The sequence below is a fragment of the Carica papaya genome, chromosome 8 (assembly GCF_054855325.1).
Source record: "Carica papaya isolate Zhongbai chromosome 8, ASM5485532v1, whole genome shotgun sequence".
NCBI lineage: Eukaryota > Viridiplantae > Streptophyta > Magnoliopsida > Brassicales > Caricaceae > Carica > Carica papaya.
In genome coordinates, this window is record NC_142316.1 from 17,161,048 (window position 1) to 17,176,131 (window position 15,084).

Consider the following 15,084-nt stretch of genomic DNA (forward strand, 5'->3'; position numbering starts at 1 on the left):
AGTGCGCACGCACAAGGAAACAAATGATGGGAGGGGGAAGAAAGGAGGAGTTTATGTATTTGCAGCGTGGAATTAAATAGGTGCGGTCATACCAGTACTAATGCACCGGATCCCATCAGAACTCCGCAGTTAAGTGTGCTTGGGCGAGAGTAGTACTCGGATGGGTGACCTCTTGGGAAGTCCTCGTGTCGCACCAATTTTTTTTCAGACGGGTCGTTCGACGTTACGCGCGACTGGAACTATAATCCGCTGGTTTATACGCAAATGTGAGTCAAGAATCTGGGGCATTTTAATCGATATTAGAACGAGAAGGAGAGGTGCAGTGTGAATGCACAAGGAAACAAATGATGGGAGGGGAGGAGGGAAGAAGGAGTGTATGTATTTTCAGCCCGAAATTAAACAGGTGCGCTCACACCAGCACAAATGCACCGGATCCCATCAGAACTCCGCAGTTAAGTGTGCTTTGACAAAAGTAGTACAATGATGGGTTACCTCCTGGGAAGTTCTCGTGTTGCACCCATTTTCTTTTTTCCAGATTTGCCGTTCGACCTTACGCGCGACTTTAATTATGGTCCGCAGATTTATTGGCAAATGTGAGTCACGGCACTGTGGAATTTTACTTGATATTTGAACGAAAACAAGAGGTGTAGTTCGCACGCACAAGGAAACAAATGACGGGAGGGGGAAGAACGGAGAAGTAGTTTATGTATTTGCAGCGCGAACTTAAACGGGTGCGATCAAACCAGCACTAATGCACCGGATCCCATCAGAACTCCGCAGTTAAGTGTGCTTGGGCGAGAGTAGTAGTCGGATCGGTGACCTCCTGGGAAGTCCTCGTGTCGCACTAATTTTTTTTTTCAGACGTGTCGTTCGACGTTACGCGCGACTGGAACTAGGGTCCACTGGTTTATACGCAAATGTGAGTCAAGAAGCAGGGCATTTTAATCGATATTAGAACGAGAAGGAGAGATGCAGAGTGCACGCACAAGGAAACAAATGACGGGAGGGGGGATGGAGGGAGAAAAAGTTTATGTATTTGCAGCGCAGAATGAAACATGAGCAATCATACCAGCACCAATGCAACGGATTCTATCAGAACTCCGCAAGTTAAGGGTGCTTGGGCGAGAGTAGCACTAGGATGGGTGACCTCCTGCGAAGTCCTTATATTTCACCCATTTTCTTAGGAAGTCCTCGTGTTGGACCCATTTTTTTGCAGATGATTCTTTTGACGTTACGCGCGACTTGAATTATGGTCCTCAGGTTTATTCGCAAATGTGAGTCACGGCGCTGTAGCATTTTACTTGATATTAGAACGAGAACGGGAGCTGCAGTGCGCACGCACAAGGAAACAAATGACGAGAGGGGGACGAAAGGGGAATGAGTTTATGTATTTGCAGCGGGAAATTAAACAGGGGCAATCATTCCAGCAGTAATGCACCACATCCCATCAGAACTCTGCAGTGAAGTGTGCTTGGGCGAGAGTAGTACTCGGATGGGTGACCTCTTGGGAAGTCCTCGTGTCGCACCAATTTTTTTTCAGACGGGTTGTTTGACGTTACGCGCGACTGGAACTAGGGTCTGCTGGTTTATACACAAATGTGAGTCAAGAAGCAGGGGCATTTGAATCGATATTAGAACGAGAATGAGAGGTGAAGTGTGAACGCACAAGGAAACAAATGACCGGAGGGGGAAGAAAGGAGAAGGAGTGTATGTATTTGCAGCGCGAAATTAAACAGGTGCGATCATACCAGCACTAAAGCCCTGGATCCCATCAGAACTCCGCACTTAAGTGTGCTTGCACCTATTTTTTTCGGATGGGTTGTTCGACGTTACGCGCGAATGGAATTATAAACTGCTGGTTCATTTGTAAAGGTGAGTCACGGTGCGGGGGCATATTACTTGATATTTGAACGAGAAAGAGAGATGCAGAGTGCACACACAAGGAAACAAATGACGGGAGGGGGGATGGGAGGAGAAAGAGTGTACGTATTTGCAGTCCAGAATGAAACATGAGGGATCATACCAGCACTAATGAAAAGGATTCTATCAGAACTCCGCAGTTAAGGGTGCTTGGGCGAGAAAAGTACTAGGATCGGTGACCTCCTGCGAAGTCCTAATATCGATTAAAATGCCCCTGCTTCTTGACTCACATTTGCGTATAAACCAGTGGACCCTAGTTCCAGTCGTGCGTAACGTCGAACGACCCATCTGAAAAAAAAATTAGTGCGACACGAGGACTTTCTAGGATGTCACCCATCCGAGTACTACTCTCGCCCAAGCACACTTAACTGCGGAGTTCTGATGGGATCCGGTGCATTAGTGCTAGTATGATCACACCTGTTTAATTTCGCACTGCAAATACATAAACTCCTTATCCTTTCTTCCCCCTCCCGTCATTTGTTTCCTTGTGCGTGCGCACTGCACCTCCCGTTATCGTTCAAATATCAAGAAAATGCTACAGCACCGTGACTCACATTTGCGAATAAACCTGAGGACCATAATTCAAGTCGCGCGTAACGTCGAAAGAATCATCTGCAAAAAAATGGGTGCAACACGAGGACTTCACAAGAAAATGGGTGAAATATAAGGACTTCGCAGGAGGTCACCCATCCGAGTACTTTTCTCGCCCAAGCACCCTTAACTGCGGAGTTCTGATAGAATCCGTTGCATTAGTGCTGGTATGATCCCTCATGTTTCATTCTGCACTGCAAATACATACACTCTTTCTCCTCCCATCCCCCCTCCCGTCATTTGTTTCCTTGTGCGTGCACTCTACATCTCTCTTTTTCGTTCTAATATCAAGTAATATGCCCCGGCACCGTGACTCACCTTTGCAAATTAACCAGCGGTTTATAATTCCATTCGCGCGTAACATCGAACAACCCATACGAGAAAAAAAAGGTGCAACACGAGGGCTTCCCAAGTGGTCACCCATCCGAGTACTACTCTCGCCCAAGCACACCTAACTGCGGAGTTCTGATGGGATCCGGGGCTTTAGTGCTGGTATGATCGCACCTGTTTATTTCCGCGCTGCAAATACATACACTCCTTCTCCTTTCTTTCCCTTCCGTCATTTGTTTCCTTGTGCGTTCACACTTCATCTCTCCTTCTCGTTCTAATATCGATTAAAATGCCCCTGCTTCTTAACTCACATTTGCGTATAAACCAGCGGACCCTAGTTCCAGACGCGCGTAACGTCGAACGACCCGTCTGAAAAAAAATTGGTGCGACACGAGGATTTCCGAGGAGGTCTTCCATCCTAGTACTAATATCGCCCAAGCACACTTAACTGCGGAGTTCTGATGGGATCCGGTGCATTAGTGCTGGTATGATAGCACCTGTTTAATTTCGCGCTGCAAATACATACACTCATTCCCCTTACTTCCACCTCCCGTCATTTGTTTCCTTGTGCGTGCACACTGCACCTCCCGTTCTCGTTCTAATATCAAGTAAAATGCTACAGCGCCGTGACTCACATTTGCGAATAAACCTGAGGACCATAATTCAAGTCGCGCGTAACGTCGAAAGAATCATCTGCAAAAAAATGGGTGCAACACGAGAACTTCACAAGAAAATGGGTGAAATATAAGGACTTCGCAGGAGGTAACCCATGCTAGTACTACTCTCGCCCAAGCACCCTTACCTACGGAGTTCTGATAGAATCCATTGCATTAGTGTGTTATGATCGCACCTGTTTCATTTCGCGCTAAAAATACATACACTCCTTCTCCTTCCCTCCCCCTCCCATCAATTATTTCCTTGTGCGTTCACACTGCACCTCTACTTCTCGTTCTAATATCGATTAAAATGCCCCTGCTTCTTGACTCACATTTGCGTATAAACCAGTGGACCCTAGTTCCAGTCGCGCGTAACGTCGTAGGACCCGTCTAAAAAAAAAATTAGTGCGACACGAGGACTTCCCAGGAGGTCACCCATCCGAGTACTACTCTCGCCCAAGCACACTTAGCTGTGGAGTTCTGATGGGATTCGGTGCATTAGTGCTGGTATGATCGCACCTGTTTAATTTCGCGCTGCAAATACATAAACTCCTTCTCCTTTCTTCCCCCTCCCGTCATTTGTTTCCTTATGCGTGCGCACTGAACCTCTCGTTCTCGTTCAAATATCAAGAAAAATACCACGTCGCCGTGACTCACATTTACGAATAAATCTGCGGACCATAATTAAAGTCGCGCGTAACGTCGAACGGTACATCTGAAAAAAAAAATGGGTGCAACACGAGAACTTCCCAGGAGGTAACCCAAAATTGTACTACTTTCGCCAAAGCACACTTAACTGCGGAGTTCTGATGGGATCCGGTGCATTTGTGCTGGTGTTACCGCACCTGTTTAATTTCGTGCTGAAAATACATACACTCCTTCTTCCCTCCCGCCCTCCCATCATTTGTTTCCATTTGCGTTCACATTGCACCTCTCCTTCTCGTTCTAATATCGATTAAAATGCCCCTGATTCTTGACTCACATTTGCGTATAAACCAGCGGACCATAGTTCCAGTCGCGCGTAATGTCGAACGACCTATCTGATAAAAAATTGTTGCGATATGAGGACTTCTCAAGAGTTCACCCATCCGAGTACTACTCTCGCCCAAGCACACTTAACTGCAGAATTCTGATGGGATCTAGTGGATTAGTGCTAGTATGATGCCACTTGTTTAATTTTGCGCTTCAAATACATACACTCCTTCTCTTTTCTTCCTCCTCCCGTCATTTGTTTCCTTGTGCGTGCGCACTGCACCTCCCGTACTCGTTATAATATCAAGTAAAATGCCATGGCGCCGTGACTCAAATTTGCGAATAAACATGCGGACCATAAATCAAGTCGCGCCTAACGTCAAAAGAATCATCTGCAAAAAGATGGGTGCAACACGAGGACCTCCCAAGAAAATGGGTGCAACACGAGGACTTCCCAAGTGGTCACCCATCCGAAGTACTACTCTCGCCCAAGCACCCTTAACTGTGGAGTTCTGATAGAATCCGTTGCATTAGTGCTGGTATGATCCCTTATGTTTCATTCTACACTGCAAATACATACACTCTTTCTCCTTCCATCCCTCTTCCCGTCATTTGTTTCCTTGTGCGTGCACTCTTCATCTCTCTTTCTCGTTCTAATATCAAGTAATATGCCCCGGCACCGTGACTCACCTTTGCAAATGAACCAGCGGTTTATAATTCCATTCGCGCGTAACGTCGAACAACCCATCCGAAAAACAATAGGTGCAACACGAGGGCTTCCCAAGTGCTCACCCATCCGAGTACTAGCCTCGCCCAAGCACACTTAACTACGGGGTTCTGATGGGATCCGTAGCTTTAGTGCTGGTATGATCGCACCTGTTTAATTTCGCGCTGCAAATACATACACTCCTTCTCCATTCTTCCCCCTCCCGTCATTTGTTTCCTTGTGCGTTCACACTTCACCTCTCATTTTCGTTCTAATATCGATTAAAATGCCCCTGCTTCTTGACTCACATTCGCGTATAAACCAGCGGACCCTAGTTCCAGACGCGCGTAACGTCGAATGACCCATCTGAAAAAAAATTGGTGCGACACGAGGACTTCCCAGGAGGTCACCCATCCGAGTACTAATCTCACCCAAGAACACTTCACTGCGGAGTTCTGATGGGATCCGGTGCATTAGTGCTGGTATCATCGCACCTGTTTAATTTTGAGCTGCAAATACATAAACTCATTCCCCTTTCTTCCCCCTCCCGTCATTTGTTTCCTTGTGCGTGCGCACTGCACCTCCCGTTCTCGTTCTAATATCAAGTAAAATGCTACAGCGCCGTGACTCACATTTGCGAATAAACCTGAGGACCATAATACAAGTCGCGCGTAACGTCGAAAGAATTATCTGCAAAAAAATGGGTGCAACACGAGGACTTCACAAGAAAATAGGTCAAATATAAGGACTTCGCAGGAGGTAACCCATGCTAGTACTACTCTCGCCTAAGCACCCTTACCTACGGATTTCTGATAGAATCCGTTGCATTAGTGCTGGTATGATCGCACCTGTTTCATTTCGCGCTGCAAATACATACACTCCTTCTCCTTTCTTCCCCCTCCCGTCATTTGTTTCCTTGTGCGTGCGCATTGCACCTCTCGTTCTCGTTCAAATATCAAGCAAAATGCCACGGCGCCGTGACTCACATTTGCGAATAAATCTGCGGACCATAATTAAAGTCGCGCTTAACGTCGAACGGCACATCTGAAAAAAAGAAGATGGGTGCAACACGAGAACTTCCCAGGAGGTAACCCATCATTGTACTACTTTCGCCAAAGCACACTTCACTGCGGAGTTCTGATGGGATCCGGTGCATTTGTGCTGGTGTGACCGCACCTATTTAATTTCGTTCTGAAAATACATAAACTCCTTCTTCCCTCCCCCCCTTCCATCATTTGTTTCCTTGTGCGTTCACACTGCACCTCTCATTCTCGTTCTAATATCGATTAAAATGCCCCTGATTCTTGACTCACATTTGCGTATAAGCCAGCGGACCATAGTTCCAATTGCGCGTAACGTCGAACGACCCATCTGAAAAAAAATTGTTGCGATAGGAGGACTTCCCAAGAGGTCACCCATCCAAGTATTAATCTCGCCCAAGCACACTTAACTGCAGAGTTCTGATGGGATCTAGTGCATTAGTGCTGGTATGATGCCACTTGTTTAATTTTGCGCTTCAAATAGATACACTCCTTCTCTTTCTTCCTCCTCCTGTCATTTGTTTCCTTGTGCGTGCGAACTGCACCTCCCGTACTTGTTTTAATATCAAGTAAAATGCCACGGCACCGTGACTCATATTTGCGAATAAACCTGCGGACCATAAATCAAGTCACGAGTAACGTCGAAAGAATCATCTGCAAAAAGATGGGTGCAACACGAGGACCTCCCAAGAAAATGGGTGAAATATAAGGACTTCGCAGGAGGTCACCCATCCGAGTACTTTTCTCGCCCAAGCAACCTTAACTGCGGAGTTCTGATAGAATCCGTTGCATTAGTGCTGGTATGATCCCTCATGTTTCATTCTGCACTGCAAATACATACACTCTTTCTCCTCCCATCCCCCCTCCTGTCATTTGTTTCCTTGTGCGTGCACTCTGCATCTCTCTTTGTCGTTCTAATATCAAGTAATATGCCCCGGCACCGTGACTCACCTTTGAAAATGAACCAGCGGTTTATAATTCCATTAGCGCGTAACGTCGAACAACCCATCCGAAAAAAAATAGGTGCAACACGAGGGCTTCCCAGGTGGTCACCGATCCGAGTACTACTCTCACCCAAGCACACTTAACTGCAGAGTTCTGATGCGATCCGGGGCTGTAGTGCTGGTATGATCGCACCTGTTTAATTTCGTGCTGCAAATACATACACTCCTTCTACTTTATTTCCTCTCCCGTCATTTGTTCCCTTGTGCGTGCGCATTGCACCTCTCGTTCTCGTTCAAATATCAAGTAAAATGCCATGGCGCCGTGACTCACATTTGCGAATAAATATGCGGACCATAATTAAAGTCGCGCGTAACGTCGAACGGCACATCTGAAAAAAAGAAAATGGGTGCAACACGAGAACTTCCCAGGAGGTAACCCATCATTGTACTACTTTCGCCAAAGCACACTTAACTGCAGAGTTCTGATGGGATCCGGTGCATTAGTGCTGGTGTGACCGCACCTGTTTAATTTCGTGCTGAAAATACATACACTCCTTCTTCCCTCCCCCCCTCTCATCATTTGTTTCCTTGTGCGTTCACACTGCACCTCTCCTTCTCGTTCGAATATGGATTAAAATGCCCCTGATTCTTGACTCACATTTGCGTATAAACCAGCGGACCATAGTTCCAGTCGCGCGTAACGTCGAACAACCCATCTGAACAAAAATTGTTGCGATACGAGGACTTCCCAAGAGGTCACCCATCCGAGTACTACTCTCGCCCAAGCACACTTAACTGTAGAGTTCTGATGGGATCCAGTGCATTAGTGCTGGTATGATGCCACTTGTTTAAATTTGGGCTTCAAATACATACACTCCTTCTCTTTTCTTTCTCCTCCCGTCATTTGTTTCCTTGTGCGTGCGAACTGCACCTCCCGTACGCGTTCAAATATCAAGTAAAATGCCACGGCGCCGTGAATCACATTTGCGAATAAACCTGCGGACCATAAATCAAGTCGCGCTTAACGTCGAAAGAATCATCTGCAAAAAGATGGGTGCAACACGAGGACCTCCCAAGAAAATGGGTGAAATATAAGGATTTCGCAGGAGGTCACCCATCCGAGTACTTTTCTCGCCCAAGCACCCTTAACTGCGGAGTTCTGATAGAATTCGTTGCATTAGTGCTGGTATGATCTCTCATGTTTCATTCTGCACTGCAAATACATACACTCTTTCTCATCCCATCCCCCCTCCCGTCATTTGTTTCCTTGTGCGTGCACTCTGCATCTCTCTTTCTCGTTCTAATATCAAGAAATATGCCCCGGCACCGTGACTCACCTTTGCAAATGAACCAGCGGTTTATAATTCCATTCGCGCGTAACGTCGAACAACCCATCCGAGAAAAAAAAGATGCAACACGAGGGCTTCCCAAGTGGTCACCCATCCGAGTACTACTCTTGCCCAAGCACACCTAACTGCGTAGTTCTAATGGGATCCGGGGCTTTAGTGCTGGTAATTTAATTTCGCGCTGCAAATACATACACTCCTTCTCCTTTCTTCCCCCTCCGTCATTTGTTTCCTTGTGCGTTCACACTTCATCTCTCATTCTCGTTTTAATATCGATTAAAATGCCCCTGCTTCTTGACTCACATTTGCGTATAAACCAGCGGACCCTACTTCTAGACGCGCGTAACGTCGAACGACCCGTCTGAAAAAAAATTGGTGCGACACGGGGATTTCCCAGGAGGTCACCCATCCGAGGACTAATATCGCCCAAGCACACTTAACTGCGGTGTTCTGATGGGATCCGGTCCATTAGTGCTGGTATGATAGCACCTGTTTAATTTCGCGCTGGAAATACATAAACTCATTCCCCTTTCTTCCCCCTCCCGTCATTTGTTTCCTTGTGCGTGCGCACTGCATCTCCCGTTCTCGTTCTAATATCGAGTAAAATGCTACAGCGTCGTGACTCACATTTGCGAATAAACCTGAGGACCATAATTCAAGTCGCGCGTAACATCGAAAGAATCATCTGAAAAAAAATGGGTGCAACACGAGGACTTCACAAGAAAATGGGTGAAATATAAGGACTTCGCAAGAGGTAACCCATGCTAGTACTACTCTCGCCCAAGCACCCTTACCTACGGAGTTCTGATAGAATCCATTGCATTTGTGTGGTATGATCGCACCTGTTTCATTTCGCGCTGAAAATACATACACTCCTTCTCCTTCCCTCCCCCTCCCATCAATTGTTTCCTTGTGCGTTCACACTGCACCTCTCCTTCTCGTTCTAATATCGATTAAAATGCCCCTGCTTCTTGACTCACATTTGCGTATAAACCAGCGGACCCTAGTTCCAGACGCGCGTAATGTCGAACGACCCGTCTGAAAAAATATTGGTGCGACATGAGGACTTCCTAGGAGCTCACCCATCCGAGTACTAATCTCGCCCAAGCACACTTAACTGCGGAGTTCTGATAGGATCCGGTGCATTAGTGCTGTTATGATCGCACCTGTTTAATTTCGCGCTGCAAATACATAAACTCATTCTCCTTTCTTACCCCTCCCGCCATTTGTTTCCTTGTGCGTGCGCACTGCACCTCCCGTGCTCGTTCTAATATCAGGTAAAATGCTACGGTGCCATGACTCACATTTGCAAATAACCCTGAGGACCATAATTCAAGTCGCGCGTATCGTCGAAAGAATCATCTGCAAAAAAATGGGTGCAACACGAGGACTTCTTAAGAAAATGGGTGAAATATAAGGACTTCGAAGGAGGTCACCCATCCTAGTGCTACTCTCGCCCAAGCACCCCTAACTTGCGGAGTTCTGATAGAATCCGTTGCATTGGTGCTGGTATGATTGCTCATGTTTCATTCTGCGCTGCAAATACATACACTTTTTCTCCCTCCATCACTGCTCTCGTCATTTGTTTCCTTGTGCGTGCACTCTGCATCTCTCCTTCTCGTTCTAATATCGATTAAAATGCCCCTGCTTCTTGACTCACATTTGCGTATAAACCAGTGGACCCTAGTTCCAGTCGCGCGTAACGTCGAACGACCCGTCTGAAAAAAAAAATTAGTGCGACACGAGGACTTCCCAGGAGGTCACCCATCCGAGTACTACTCTCGCCCAAACACACTTATCTGCGGAGTTCTGATGGGATCTGGTGCATTAGTGCTGGTATGATCGCGCCAGTTTAATTTCGCGCTGCAAATACATAAACTCCTTCTCCTTTCTTCCCCCTCCCGTCATTTGTTTCCTTGTTCGTGCGCACTGCACCTCTTGTTCTCGTTCAAATATCAAGTAAAATGCCACGGTGCCGTGACTCACATTTGCGAATAAATCTACGGACCATAATTAAAGTCGCGCGTAACGTCGAACGGCACATCTGAAAAAAAAAAATGGGTGCATCACGAGAACTTCCCAAGAAAATGGGTGAAATATAAGGACTTCGTAGGAGGTAACCCATGCTAGTACTACTCTCGCCCAAGCACCCTTACCTACGGAGTTCTGATAGAATCCGTTGCATTAGTGCTGGTGTGATCGCACCTGTTTCATTTCGTGCTGAAAATACATACACTCCTTCTCCTTCCCTCCCCCTCCCGTCAGTTGTTTCCTTGTGCGTTCACACTGCACCTCTCCTTCTCGTTCTAATATCGATTAAAATGCCCCTGCTTCTTGACTCACATTTGCGTATAAACCAGCGGACCCTAGTTCGAGTCGCGCGTAACGTAGAACGACCCATCTGAAAATAAATTGGTGCGACACGAGGACTTCCCAGGAGGTCACCCATCTGAGTACTACTCTCGCCCAAGCACACTTAACTGCGGAGTTCTGATGGGATCCGGTGCATTAATGCTGGTATGATCACACCCGTTTAATTTTGCGCTGCAAATACATAAACTCCTCCTTTCTTCCCCCTCCCGTCATTTGTTTCCTTGTGCGTGCGCACTGCACCTCCCGTGCTCGTTCTAATATCAAGTAAAATGCTACGGTGCCGTGACTCACATTTGCGAATAAACCTGAGGACCATAATTCAAGTCGCGCGTATCGTCGAAAGAATCATCTGTAAAAAAATGGGTGCAACACGAGGACTTCCTAAGAAAATGGGTGAAATATAAGGACTTCGCAGGAGGTCACCCATCCTTGTGCTACTCTCGCCCAAGCACCCTTTAACTTGCGGAGTTCTGATAGAATCCGTTGCATTGGTGCTGGTATGATTGCTCATGTTTCATTCTGCGCTGCAAATACATACACTTTTTCTCCCTCCATCCCCCCTCCCGTCATTTGTTTCCTTGTGCGTGCACTCTGCATCTCTCCTTCTCGTTCTAATATCGATTAAAATGCCCCTGCTTCTTGACTCACATTTGCGTATAAACCAGCGGACCCTAGTTCCAGATGCGCGTAACGTCGAACGACCCGTCTGAAAAAAAATTGGTGGGACACGAGGACTTCCCAGGAGGTCACCCATCCGAGTACTAATCTCGCCCAAGCACACTTCACTGCGGAGTTCTGATGGGATCTGGTACATTAGTGCTAGTATGATCGCACCTGTTTAATTTCGGGCTGCAAATACATAAACTCATTCCCCTTTCTTCCCCCTCCCTTCATTTGTTTCCTTGTGCGTGCGCACTGCACCTCCCGTTCTCGTTCTAATATCAAGTAAAATGCTACGGCGCCGTGACTCACATTTGCAAATAAACCTGAGGACCATAATTCAAGTCGCGCGTAACGTCAAAAGAATCATCTGCAAAAAAATGGGTGCAACACGAGGACATCACAAGAAAATGGGTGAAATATAAGGACTTCGCAGGAGGTAACCCATTCTAGTACTACTCTCGCCCAAGCACCCTTACCTACGGAGTTCTGATAGAATCCGTTGCATTAGTGCTGGTATGATCGCACCTGTTTCATTTCGTGCTGAAAATACATACACTCCTTCTCCTTCCCTCCCCCTCCCGTCAATTGTTTCCTTGTGCGTTCACACTGCACCTCTCCTTCTCGTTCTAATATCGATTAAAATGCCCCTGCTTCTTGACTCACATTTGTGTATAAACCAGTGGACCCTAGTTCCAGTCGCACGTAACGTCGAACGACCCGTCTGAAAAAAAAAATTAGTGCGACACGAGGACTTCCCAAGAGGTCACCCATCCGAGTACTACTCTCGCCCAAGCACACTTAACTGCGGAGTTATGATGGGATCCGCTGCATTTGTGCTGGTATGATCGCACCTGTTTAATTTTGCGCTGCAAATACATAAACTCCTTCTCCTTTCTTCCCCCTCCCGTCATTTGTATCCTTGTGCGTACGCACTGCACCTCTCGTTCTCGTTTAAATATCAAGTAAAATGCCACGGCACGTGACTCAAATTTGTGAATAAATCTACGGACCATAATTAAAGTCGCGCGTAACTTCGAACGACACATCTGAAAAAAAGAAAATGGGTGCAACACGAGAACTTCCCAGGAGGTAACCCATCATTGTACTACTCTCACCCAAGCACACTTAACTGCGGAGTTCTGATGGGATCCGGTGCATTTGTGCTGGTATGATCGCACCCGTTTAATTCCGCGCAGCAAATACATAAACTCCTTCTCCTTTCTTCCCCCTCCCGTCATTTGTTTCCTTGTGCGCGCGCACTGCACCTCCGGTGCATTTGTGCTGGTATGATGCGTGACCTCCTGCGAAGTCCTTATATTTCACCCATCTTCTTGGGAGGTCCTCGTGTTGCACCCATCTTTCTGCAGATGATTCTTTCGACGTTACGCGCGACTTGATTTATGGTCCGCAGGTTTATTCGCAAATGTGAGTCACGGCGCCGTGGCATCTTACTTGATATTAGAACGAGTACGGGAGGTGCAGTGCACACGCACAAGGAAACAAATGACGGGAGGAGGAAGAAAAGATTAGGAGTGTATGTATTTGAAGCGCAAAATTAAACAAGTGGCATCATACCAGCACAAATGCACTGGATCCCATCAGAACTCTGCAGTTAAGTGTGCTTGGGCGAGAGTAGTACTCGGATGGGTGACCTCTTGAGAAGTCCTCGTATCGCAACAATTTTTGTTCAGATAGGTCGTTCGACATTACGCGCGACTGGAACTATGGTCCGCTGGTTTATACGCAAATGTGAGTCAAGAATCAGGGGCATTTTAATCGATATTAGAACGAGAAGGAGAGGTGCAATGTGAACGCAAAAGGAAACAAATGATGGGAGGGCAGGAGGGAAGAAGAAGTGTATGTATTTTCAGCACGAAATTAAACAGTTGCGGTCACACCAGCACAAATGCAACGGATCCCATCAGAACTCCGCAGTTAAGTGTGCTTTGGCGAAAGTAGTACAATGATGGGTTACCTCTTGGGAAGTTCTCGTGTTGCACCCATTTTTTTTTTTCAGATGTGCCGTTCGACGTTACGCGCGACTCTAATTATGGTCCGCAGATTTATTCGCAAATGTGAGTCACGGCGCCGTGGCATTTTTCTTGATACCTGAACAAGAACGAGAGGTTCAGTGCGCACGCACAAGGAAACAAATGACGGGAGGGGGAAGAAAGGAAAAGGAGTTTATGTATTTGCAGCGCGAAGTTAAACAGGTGCGATCATACCAACACTAATGCACCGGATCCCGTTAGAACTCCGCAATTAAGTGTGCTTGGGCGAGATTAGTACTCGGATGGGTGACCCCCTGGGAAGTTCTCGTGTCGCACTAATTTTTTTTTAGACGGGTCGTTCGACGTTACGCGCAACTGGAACCTGGGTCCCCTGGTTTATACGCAAATGTGAGTCAAGAAGCAAGGGCATTTTAATCGATATTAGAACGAGAATGAGAGATGCAGAGTGCACGCACAAGGAAACAAATGACGGGAGGGGGGATGGAGGGAGAAAAAGTGTATGTATTTGCAGTGCAGAATGAAACATGAGCAATCATACCAGCACCAATGCAACGGATTCTATCAGAACTCCGAGAGTTAAGGGTGCTTGGGCGAGAGTAGCACTAGGATGGGTGACCTCCTGCGAAGTCCTTATATTCCACCCATTTTCTTAGGAAGTCCTCGTGTTGCTCCTATTTTTTTGCAGATGATTCTTTCGACGATACGCGCGACTGGAACTATGGTCCTCAGGTTTATTCGCAAATGTGAGTCACAGCATCGTAGCATTTTACTTGATATTAGAACGAGCACGGGAGGTGCAGTGCGCATGCACAAGGATACAAATGACGGGAGGGGGAAGAAAGGAGAAGGAGTTTATCTATTTGCAGCGCGGAATTAAATGGGTGCCATCATACCAGCACTAATGCACCGGATCCCATCAGAACTCTGCAGTTAAGTGTGCTTGGGCGAGAGTAGTACTCGGATGGGTGACCTCCTGGGAAGTCCTTGTGTCGCACCAATTTTTTTTCAGACGGGTCGAGAATGAGAGGTGAAGTGTGAACGCACAAGGAAACAAATGACGGGGGGGGAAGAAAGGAGGAGTGTATGTATTTGCGGCGCGAAATTAAAGAGGTGCTATCATACCAGCACTAAAGCCCCGGATCCCATCAGAACTCCGCAGTTAAGTGTGTTTGGGCGAGAGTAGTACTCGGATGGGTGACCACCTGGGAAGCCCTCGTGTTGCACCTATGTTTTTTCGGATGGGTGGTTCAACGTTACGCGCGAATAGAATTATAAACCGCTGGTTCATTTGCAAAGATGAGTCACGGTGCCGGGGCATATTACTTGATATTAGAACGAGAAAGAGAAATGAAGAGTGCACGCACAAGGAAACAAATGACGGGAGGGGGGATGGGAGGAGAAAGAGTATATGTATTTGCAGTGCAGAATGAAACATGAGGGATCATACCAGCACTAATGCAACGGATTCTATCAGACCTCCGCAGTTAAGGGTGCTTGGGCGAGAAAAGTACTCGGATGGATGACCTTCTGC

General features: G+C 46.9%; 5 non-coding genes and 24 pseudogenes across 5 annotated transcripts; 9 read left to right on the plus strand and 20 right to left on the minus strand.

Annotated features, from left to right (window-relative positions):
• Positions 1–78: 78 nt before the first annotated feature.
• Positions 79–197, plus strand: LOC148245056 (5S ribosomal RNA). The gene has a single exon (XR_015814415.1). It is a non-coding gene; the product is annotated as a 5S ribosomal RNA (ribosomal RNA).
• A 204-nt stretch (positions 198–401) lies between these two features.
• LOC148245057 (5S ribosomal RNA) lies at positions 402–520 on the plus strand (annotated as a pseudogene).
• A 209-nt stretch (positions 521–729) lies between these two features.
• Positions 730–848, plus strand: LOC148245058 (5S ribosomal RNA; annotated as a pseudogene).
• Positions 849–1,410: 562 nt separating this feature from the next.
• On the plus strand, positions 1,411–1,529 carry LOC148245059 (5S ribosomal RNA; annotated as a pseudogene).
• A 691-nt stretch (positions 1,530–2,220) lies between these two features.
• Positions 2,221–2,339, minus strand: LOC148245060 (5S ribosomal RNA; annotated as a pseudogene).
• A 559-nt stretch (positions 2,340–2,898) lies between these two features.
• Positions 2,899–3,017, minus strand: LOC148245061 (5S ribosomal RNA). Its single transcript, XR_015814755.1, has one exon. It is a non-coding gene; the product is annotated as a 5S ribosomal RNA (ribosomal RNA).
• Positions 3,018–3,221: 204 nt separating this feature from the next.
• On the minus strand, positions 3,222–3,340 carry LOC148245062 (5S ribosomal RNA; annotated as a pseudogene).
• A 559-nt stretch (positions 3,341–3,899) lies between these two features.
• On the minus strand, positions 3,900–4,018 carry LOC148245063 (5S ribosomal RNA; annotated as a pseudogene).
• Positions 4,019–4,225: 207 nt separating this feature from the next.
• On the minus strand, positions 4,226–4,344 carry LOC148245064 (5S ribosomal RNA; annotated as a pseudogene).
• An 884-nt stretch (positions 4,345–5,228) lies between these two features.
• On the minus strand, positions 5,229–5,347 carry LOC148245065 (5S ribosomal RNA; annotated as a pseudogene).
• Positions 5,348–5,552: 205 nt separating this feature from the next.
• LOC148245066 (5S ribosomal RNA) lies at positions 5,553–5,671 on the minus strand (annotated as a pseudogene).
• A 563-nt stretch (positions 5,672–6,234) lies between these two features.
• LOC148245067 (5S ribosomal RNA) lies at positions 6,235–6,353 on the minus strand (annotated as a pseudogene).
• Positions 6,354–6,557: 204 nt separating this feature from the next.
• On the minus strand, positions 6,558–6,675 carry LOC148245068 (5S ribosomal RNA; annotated as a pseudogene).
• A 560-nt stretch (positions 6,676–7,235) lies between these two features.
• LOC148245069 (5S ribosomal RNA) lies at positions 7,236–7,354 on the minus strand (annotated as a pseudogene).
• Positions 7,355–7,563: 209 nt separating this feature from the next.
• On the minus strand, positions 7,564–7,682 carry LOC148245070 (5S ribosomal RNA; annotated as a pseudogene).
• A 204-nt stretch (positions 7,683–7,886) lies between these two features.
• On the minus strand, positions 7,887–8,004 carry LOC148245071 (5S ribosomal RNA; annotated as a pseudogene).
• Positions 8,005–8,877: 873 nt separating this feature from the next.
• On the minus strand, positions 8,878–8,996 carry LOC148245072 (5S ribosomal RNA; annotated as a pseudogene).
• Positions 8,997–9,554: 558 nt separating this feature from the next.
• LOC148245073 (5S ribosomal RNA) lies at positions 9,555–9,673 on the minus strand (annotated as a pseudogene).
• A 563-nt stretch (positions 9,674–10,236) lies between these two features.
• On the minus strand, positions 10,237–10,355 carry LOC148245074 (5S ribosomal RNA; annotated as a pseudogene).
• Positions 10,356–10,917: 562 nt separating this feature from the next.
• On the minus strand, positions 10,918–11,036 carry LOC148245075 (5S ribosomal RNA). Its single transcript, XR_015814261.1, has one exon. It is a non-coding gene; the product is annotated as a 5S ribosomal RNA (ribosomal RNA).
• A 559-nt stretch (positions 11,037–11,595) lies between these two features.
• Positions 11,596–11,714, minus strand: LOC148245076 (5S ribosomal RNA; annotated as a pseudogene).
• A 235-nt stretch (positions 11,715–11,949) lies between these two features.
• LOC148245077 (5S ribosomal RNA) lies at positions 11,950–12,068 on the minus strand (annotated as a pseudogene).
• A 207-nt stretch (positions 12,069–12,275) lies between these two features.
• LOC148245078 (5S ribosomal RNA) lies at positions 12,276–12,394 on the minus strand (annotated as a pseudogene).
• Positions 12,395–12,602: 208 nt separating this feature from the next.
• Positions 12,603–12,721, minus strand: LOC148245079 (5S ribosomal RNA). Its single transcript, XR_015815745.1, has one exon. It is a non-coding gene; the product is annotated as a 5S ribosomal RNA (ribosomal RNA).
• Positions 12,722–13,103: 382 nt separating this feature from the next.
• On the plus strand, positions 13,104–13,221 carry LOC148245080 (5S ribosomal RNA; annotated as a pseudogene).
• Positions 13,222–13,425: 204 nt separating this feature from the next.
• LOC148245081 (5S ribosomal RNA) lies at positions 13,426–13,544 on the plus strand (annotated as a pseudogene).
• Positions 13,545–13,752: 208 nt separating this feature from the next.
• LOC148245082 (5S ribosomal RNA) lies at positions 13,753–13,871 on the plus strand (annotated as a pseudogene).
• Positions 13,872–14,432: 561 nt separating this feature from the next.
• LOC148245083 (5S ribosomal RNA) lies at positions 14,433–14,551 on the plus strand (annotated as a pseudogene).
• Positions 14,552–14,661: 110 nt separating this feature from the next.
• On the plus strand, positions 14,662–14,780 carry LOC148245084 (5S ribosomal RNA). Its single transcript, XR_015815208.1, has one exon. It is a non-coding gene; the product is annotated as a 5S ribosomal RNA (ribosomal RNA).
• The last annotated feature ends 304 nt before the right edge of the window (positions 14,781–15,084 follow it).